Genomic DNA, 8,626 nt, shown 5'->3' on the forward strand with positions numbered 1-8,626 from the left:
AAACCTGTCACCACATCTAGGGAACGCCAAAACACTAACATAATACAAGAAACTAGTAACACTGGCCAACTGAACGTTAGCAGATTCCTACTACACAGGTGCTTACACAAATGTATTTGATTTATAAATGAAGTATTTGCTATAACTAAAACTTTCCAAGATAAACTATACAAGTGTTCAAAACACTTTTTACTTCTAGTCACAGAATTCAAACACACTCTTTACAATCATGAGACATAGGCTCTAAGATACAGAGGAAGCTGCTAGAATACAATCAAGGCTCAGTGTATTTTGAAAGCTGCATGCTTAAGAGAGCCCTTTTACCTGTCAGCAAAGCTCTTGATAGGAAGAAACACAAACTCCTGTCTTGCTGCCTTCAGCTCTTGGAATTAAATAATGCAATTGGTTAGGTTCTGGTGCCTTGAGGCACACCCCATCCATTAAATTTGGAGTGTATCAAATGAAATTCAGAAAATAAAATGAGATCCTCACAAAAGCCAGGAAATTTAGTGAAGGACTAAATCTTCAATATTTGGATAGAACAAGGAAATCAGCTGAACTTTTTCCTACTGCCAGGAGCTTTAGAAAATCATTGCTTGAAGAAACACTCTCAGTGCTCAAACAGCTGTGCTCTGGATCATACCAGTATGTGTAAGTTTCATTTCCCCACCCTCCTGCCTGCTCCCTGGCTGTGAGCAGGCAGTACACTGTAAATGATACAAGGAACCTGCTGCTGGAAATGCTAGAACTGAATTGCTGTAGATTTCAAGATAATTCCTGTTCAGGAGAAGGAATGTGGTATATATACACACTTGTGATCACAGAACTAGTACCCAGAATTTGTGTGGGATCTTTCAGGAAAATAGCGATAATGTAAGGTCAAATGCAACATTTACTTTCAGAAAACAAAACAGCTTCTGCAATTCAGAGTAGTCTGTGAAAATACCCAGGCAATTTTAAATACAGAAGCAACATTTTTTCTATAACGCTTGACCAGAGGCAAATTAGGGGTTTGTGGGGCCCTGAGCCAAAGCAAATGGGAGCCCCCACATCCTGATCTGGCTCCCCAGTGCTCCGCTGAGCAGGCGGAGTGCATATGGGCACCCATTTTTCCAGGGGCCCACGCCCTATTGGCTCAGCATTTAATCTGCCACTGCACCTGACGGTCCCTTTAAGTGAATCTCCTTGCTTTATGGGATTGTCTTAACCTTGATTTTTTTTTTAAAACAGTACTTTTGACTGTGGATTTTCTATACTATCCAAATTCCTGGATAGTAAATAGCTAGAGAGATGCCTCATTCAGACAAAATATGGCAGCAATACATTTAAATAGCCTAATGTATTATATATTGCTCTTCTCCAATGCCTTTTATCTGAGGATCTCAAAGCACTTTGCAAAAGGTAAGCCTCTCCAACTGTGAGGTAAAGTATGTCTTCATTTCAAAGAGAAAAATAATTGCAGTAATTAAGTCTTGGAAAAAACAAAGGCATTTACCAGCAATTATAAGTTATTCTTTACCAAGCCTGATAATATCATATCATACTCTACTAATGGATCAAAGGAATATAGCCATTGATAAATCTGATAAGCATTAAATGGCTGGCCATTATATTCTTGAGGATGGAATCAATAGTACATTATCAAATGAAACTGCCAGGGTGGAAACATAACTTGGACAATAGGAAGTAACTTCAGCTTATGTTAATATTCAGTTTCATAAAGTTGTGCAACATTCACAACCAGATGCCTTGTAAATAACTGACCAGCAGGGAAATTGCAACATGGCTGTTAGATGAAGCTTAGATAAATCACTTTTGTTTTTAAAAACAAAGTGGAAGCATCTCTTTAAATTCGAAGACCGGTAAAATAACCAAAGGGTAGTATAAGTTAAAAAAAAATTGCAAAGGATAGTGTATTTAGTCAGAAAAGATATCCCAACATCTAAGACATTAGGTATGGCATATTTCAATAAATTTGTATAAAAACAAATATTAACCTTTAAAAACAATAAGAAAATTTAAAAAATGAATTAATATCTGATTTGTTGGATTTTAAATAACTTCATTATTAAATTTAAATCCACAGACTATGTAGGACCTATAAAGGAAAAACTACAATAATTTGTGCTTCTTTTTCTGGCTCTGGAGCAATTAAGCTGTTCCCAGAGCTGTGCAGTCACTCAGCTGATTACATAACATAGGATGTGAAAAAGAAATTAGGGTTTCTAAAGTAGCTTGAAATTTACAAGTAAAATAACCACATCCTTTGGGATATATTTTCAATTTTCTTTATGCCTTTATTGTAGGAAGTATCAACTTTAAAATATACTCATCCATAGTCTCTCAAGAATACTATGATAATAGTCTAGGACTGATAGTCAGTATTTTAACTCACTAGCTATCTAATATCAGAGGCGTAGCCGTGTTAGTCTGGATCTGTAAAAAGCGACAGAGTCCTGTGGCACCTTATAGACTAACAGAAGTATTGGAGCATAAGCTTTCATGGGTGAATATCCACCTAGTCTATACGGTGCCACAGGACTCTTTGTAGCTATCTGATGTTTGCTGGAAGAAAAAGTATCTACCTGCTGAAAGCTTTGTATGGGTTATCTATTAAATAAGCTACAAAAGCTGCTTCTGCTGCTGCTATCCTGAAGCCTAAAGAACAAGTCTGCTACTTAGAAGGATTTTTGCCATTTTCATGCTGGGATTTCAAGCAAGTAGTGGGTTTTTTTCCTCTTGAACTTAAACATCATAATTTGTGCTATACAGTAGCATTTGGCTAATTGGCTTTTGAGTAAAGTAGTCCCTTATCAAGCTATTTTAATCTTGTTGATCGAGCACACGGAAGTCTCTGTGATTCTACACACAATACCATTTCATTAGAATAAATCTTTCCATTTGTAATTTATAATCATTCACAAAAAGAAACTATTTCCAAGATACCAGGATGACTACGATGAGCAGAGGCCTCAAAACACAAAGATGTTTATCCAAAATATTATGCACCCTGCCTTTGTAACACATACACATGGACACAGGATTAAAGATCAGTTAAGTCCCATGTACTAGAAGTGCCCACAAATTAACCTAGGAATCCAAAGTATCGTATTTTGTCTTACCACAAACAATACTTAGAGCTGTAACAGGTTTCATATACCTGCTAGGGGTAAGAACAGCGAGAATAATTAAGAATACTTTAAAAAACCTTTAAAGTTTTCTTTTTTGTTGTGTCCCTGCAAAAAAACCCTGCCTCTCAGCTGAGAGCATTCACTTTATTTGTCAGCCTGCATTGGATCTCCTACACTTCCTCTTTAAGCGAAAGCCAAAAGAGCCATAGAATTCCAACCACCAGCATCATGAAAGCTTGACACAGGCCTCCGTCATTCCTCTTCAAAGACTTAGCTTTTCCGCTCCAGAAGAGATTTAAACCTGGTTCACAGGCTAGTGAGCCCAGATGGCTCCCATCACACACTAAACTTTATGTGCTCAATGTTTTAATAGCAGGTTAGCTTTGGTATCTCCTGTCAGAAGAGGGAACAGAATATGCCCAGGAGTACTGGAACAATTTGTATAGTGGAGGTTCCGAGAGCCACTGAACTAAGCTGTCAACCCTACATATGATGGAAACCACTTGAAGCCAGGGGTGCGGCAGTGCCCCCAGTTTCAGCACCCACGAATATGCCAGACAGCAGTAAAAGCTATTAGAAAAGCATGACAGGAACTGATTTTTGAATCTATACAATCAGATTCCAGAAGCTTATCAAAGAAAAAAGGCACATTTAATACACAGTGCTATTAACAACTTGACATGAAGAGGAAGGGAGAGGTAAAGGGGAATTTTTATGCTCTCTGGCCACCTTGGTTTTCTGAGCACAGTGTCAAAGTGTCTCCAATACCAATGGCCCATGGGGAATCTCTGTTGCATAAAGCAACTTTTGTCCCCTGCCCCAGACTAAACCTTTAATGTTTCTAGAAGAGGAAAGCAAAATCATTTTGTAAAAAACAATCTTTTCCTACTATCCCATTCAAACTTTTATTCAGGATTTTTCCAAATTGAACATATCTTGCTCTAACCAGTTCATTATTCTGTACAAGAATGAACTGAATATTTAAACAGAGATGTCACTGTCTATAGTCTCCTTAAATCCACACCTATATTGTTCTTTCAATTAAAGCATTATGACATGCACAAGCTAAGCATTACATATTCTAGAACATACATACCTCTTACAATCTAGTTTTATATGGTCTTGCACCTTAGAGAAATGAAAATGCAAACACTGCTCAGAACACACTGATTATTTGTTGCACAAACACACAACATGTGTGCACATGCAGATGCAGTATACAAAGGTAAAAAGCAAAAGACAACCATTCAACTTTTCCACAAATTTCAGATCACCACACCACCCACCAGCAGACTGCATGAGTTAATGCCAGGTTATACCGTGTTTTACACAACTGTATAGTGAATGGATACCATTCAATGCAGGATTGTTCTTATAAGACTTTCAATATTTAAAAAAAAATGCTGTAGTCTAGTGACTAGTCACGGATCTGGAAGCAAGAACTCCCAAATTCCAGTCCCAGCGCTACCACTAATGTGCTGTGTGGCCTTGGGAAAGTCACTTCACTTCCATGCACCTACTGTAATGTGGGGACAATTCACATCTGTTTCAAAGTGTTTGTATTGGTGTAAAGTGCTGAGTATTACTCTGGTCTTCAACTGTTTCGTTCCAAGCTCTTTGGTCCTGAGGGAGGTACGTGTGCCACACAGACAGTGTAATCAGGCTCTGTACAGAAAGAGACCCTCATGCTCTAGCAGCCATTCTGGATGGGCCTGCATCCAGCCCAGCTTGGCCAGAAAAACAATTTGGCCACATGAGAGGATACAAAGACATTGCATATTCATGTGAGAAGAGGAGACAAGAATAGATAAGGAGGAGTTGAGTAAAGGGAGCAGAGACTAGCAGAAGTCCCTGTCTTCAGATCCCTGGTAGAAAATGTAGAGGGAAAGAAAGAGATAGAGATTCTTGTCCTGATGGTATTTTAGTGTCTCTTACAACCAGCTGTGAAGCTTTAAGGCATACTCTGGACTGCATCTGTGTGCATATTCTATTGGGTGTTCCAGGCCATGTCTAAATGCATTGCCACCACCGTCACTTTATCAAAATTCTTACTTCCCTATTGCAAATATTTCTTTACTCTTCACTCTATAAAACCTTCCATTAGAGATTTCAAAGCACTTTGCAAACATTAAATAAATTTCCAGACTGTCCCCCAAGAAGTAATAATGGATATGAGCTGTTTGCTCTTTAGATGTAGCTTGCTCAAATAGATACACATGAGTTTCTCTCTTGTGTGTTGTTGTTAAACCACCATGATTATTTTCAAACAGCTTTCTGGGTCTGAAAGACACAAAAATAAGATTTTTGCTCGACATTGATCTATAGAAGGATTTTTTTTTTTTAAAATAAGCTGGTGTCTTTTTGGCTAGTCTTTTAAAAAGAATTTTTTTTTTACAGATTATGTTGAAAGTTCAGATAGCATCAGAAGAAAAGAAAGTCATGGAAGACATGCAAAAAGGACTTACTGGAAGTCTCAGAAAATGTATGCTGTTAGATCTCCTGCCTTAACTGAAGGGGCAAAGGTGTTGAATCTTTAAGATCTCCTAAATTACATAGGGGTTAACAACAAACAAACAATTAATTTTAAGAAGTCCCACTTAAAGTTCCTTTCTCTTAGTTGCTCAGCTTTCACTCTCCTGGCTCTTGTGATGTCAGTTTGAGTAGTCCAAGTCTATCAAAGAGTCATCCAATAGACAGATATTTTAAACTTAAAAACAAGCAGATTTAAAAAAACCTCACACCTTCTTTGTATTAATAAAAAGTTTATAAAAAACATTCATCTATCCTCACTCTTTGCAGGCCACCATTTCCTTTGTCTTGAATCTAATTAGCCCCTTTTGCTTAGGGACTATACTGCAGTTATTCAGCAAAATCATAAAATAATTGAAAGATACTTGAAAAGTATCTACAATTCAATACACAAATCAACTCTCCCTCAAAAACAGAAATATATGCTGGCAAACCCTTAACTACAGTGGCTCCAGCAACCACCACTACCGCTGTACATTTGTGATGCAGGACAAATTAGCTGATAGATATGTATTACTTTTATATGGATTGTGTCAAATGTTTTCCATCAAAATTTAGTTTTTGTCTAAACAAAAATTTTAGTGGAAAGTACGATTTCCTTGAAAAAAATATTTGTATTGGAAAAGAGTTTTCTGACTAAACAATTTTTCATCAGAAAACTGAAAACTTCATTTTTTCAGCTGTAAATTTAGACAAAACCAAAACATTTTGATTTTGTTGAATTTTTCTACCAAAACCACAACATTTTAAAGCCAGTGCTAAAAGTTACTAAACCAACCTGTTAAACATTTCTCCCCCAACACACACAGCCGCCCAACAGATTCTTTATTACATGTTACATGTTAAACGTTTGAATAGTCACAGAAACCATGCCAAAACCCTGCAGATTCTGAGCACCGTCCTGCCTATCATAGTGTTACCTGCCTTTCGTCGGACATATTCCTGCTGCCTCATTCCCAGTCATCATTTGTTACTTGCAGGATAGTAATGCCTGCAGCCCCCGGGGGGGGGGGGTTAGGACCCCATTGAAGAGGTTGTTGTATAAACACAAGACCCCCAAAGAGTTTACAAGCTGGGATGTAACAAGTGGGTGTAACATACAGACACAGGGAGCAGGGGCAGGATGGTGAGGGCAGCAGGACACTTGGCTGTGTGTGTGCCCCTGTGCAGCACAAATTAGGAGTCCTTCGCCCTGACACAGCTGACACCAGTGACCTTAGTCTCCCCTTTTATGTTCTCCAGCCTGCTGTTGTACATCTCCCTCATCACCCCCGTTCAGCCGTTTGCCCCAACTCCTCGCTGTGTCACTCTCCGTGTCCCCCCTCGCTGCTCTATCAGAGACCGCCCCAGACCAGCCCCCACACCGCTCCACCTGCTCCCCCCATCGCCCCCCTCCCTTCACTCCCCCACCCCCTCAGCTCTCTGCCCCCGCAGCTCCCCAACCCCCTGGGCCCACCAGCCCCCTCCCTTCCCAGAGCCCCCCACAGGCGTTACCCCTTATTACCCCCGCCCCCTGCACCGCTCAGCCTGCTCCCCCGATCGCCCCTCCCTTCACCCCCCAGCCCCTCTCAGCTCTCTGCCCCCGCAGCTCCCCAACCCCCTGGACCCACCAGAGCCCCCCACAGGAGCCCCCCCCAGGCGTTACTCCTTATTGCCCCCGCCCCCCACACCGCTCAGCCTGCTCCCCCCATCGCCCCTCCCTTCACTCCCCAACCCCCCTCAGGTCTCTGCCCCCGCAGCTCCCCACCCCCCTGGGCCCACCAGCCCCCTCCCTTCCCAGAGCCCCCCACAGGCGTTACCCCTTATTGCCCCCGCCCCGCTCTTCCTCCCCCCGCACTCACCGCCTCCGCCGGGCCCGGGCGGCTCCCCTCAGCCCCGCCGGCCCCGTGCCCGGGGCTGGGGCTGGGGCGGGCCCTGGCCGCGCGCGCAGGGAGCCAGACGCCGCCGCCGCGACAACCGCCCTCACCGTCTCCTCAGGCCGCCGCTGCCAGGCACCGGAGAAGGGGGCGGGGCCAGGGCCGCTCCGACCCCGGCAAGCGCCTTCGAGCCCAACCAACCAACGGGAAAAGGGCTCGGGAGCCACCCAGCCAATGGCGAGCGCTAGAGACGGAAAACCAGCGCGCGGACAGCGAGGCCAACCAATGGCGGTACGGGACACTGAGCGCCGCAAGCCAATAAGGAGCGGCGAGGGGCCGATCCAAGTGCCACCGGCCAATAGGACAAGGAGAGGCTCCCTCGCCAGGCCGCCTGCGCACTGTAGCCAATGGGCGAGCAGAGCGCTCGAGCCAATACGGGTAGCGAGAACGCCCCAGGATAGGGGCGTGGCTAAAGACTGTCGAGGACCAATCCAACAGCGTCCAGGAGATACCTAGCTCCACCCCCTTTTCTCGCCGGCTAACGCCGAGGGGCGGGGCGGGGTGGGGCGGGGGAGCCGAGCTGAGCCGGAAATTGCCGAAGCCGCCACCGCGGCTGATCTGGCGGAAAGAGCCGAGCTGGTTCCGAAAAGTGCCGAAGCTGGGAGCTGGCCTCAGCATTGATGTGCCAAGGGCTGGAACCTTGTGGGGAGCCCGCGGGTGTGTGGGGGGCGCAGCTGCAGGGGACTCTGGGGTCACTGGTCCAGGGGGACTCTGGGATCACTGGTCCAGGGGGCTTTGGGGTCACTAATCTGGGTGCCCCTGGGTGCTGGGGTCATTGGTCCAGGGGACTCAGGGGTCAGTACTCCGGGTGCCCCTGGGCTCTGGAGTCACTGGTCCTGGGGGACTCTGGGGTCATTGGTCCTGGGGCTCTGGAGTCACTGGTACTGGGGCTCTGGGGTCACTAATCTGGGTGCCCCTGGGCTTTGGGGTCATTGGTCCAGGGGCTCTGGGGTCACTAATCTGGGTGACCCTGAGCGCTGGGGTCACTGGTCCCAGGGAGCTCTAGGGTCACTGGTCCAGGGGGACTCTGGGGTCATTGGTCCAGGGGGG

At 44.3% G+C, this 8,626-nt stretch overlaps 1 protein-coding gene across 2 annotated transcripts in view; it reads right to left on the minus strand.

The window, feature by feature from the left end:
* The window catches only part of SPATS2 (spermatogenesis associated serine rich 2), a 39,871-nt gene extending 32,256 nt beyond the window's left edge, over positions 1-7,615 (minus strand). For both annotated transcript variants that reach the window (XM_050925712.1, XM_050925711.1), the window contains exon 1: positions 7,502-7,615. The gene's annotated coding sequence lies outside the window, so the exon portion shown is untranslated. The remainder of the gene's footprint in view (positions 1-7,501) is intronic.
* Positions 7,616-8,626: the final 1,011 nt, after the last annotated feature.

Source organism: Gopherus flavomarginatus, chromosome 16 (genome assembly GCF_025201925.1).
Source record: "Gopherus flavomarginatus isolate rGopFla2 chromosome 16, rGopFla2.mat.asm, whole genome shotgun sequence".
Taxonomy (NCBI): Eukaryota; Metazoa; Chordata; order Testudines; family Testudinidae; genus Gopherus; species Gopherus flavomarginatus.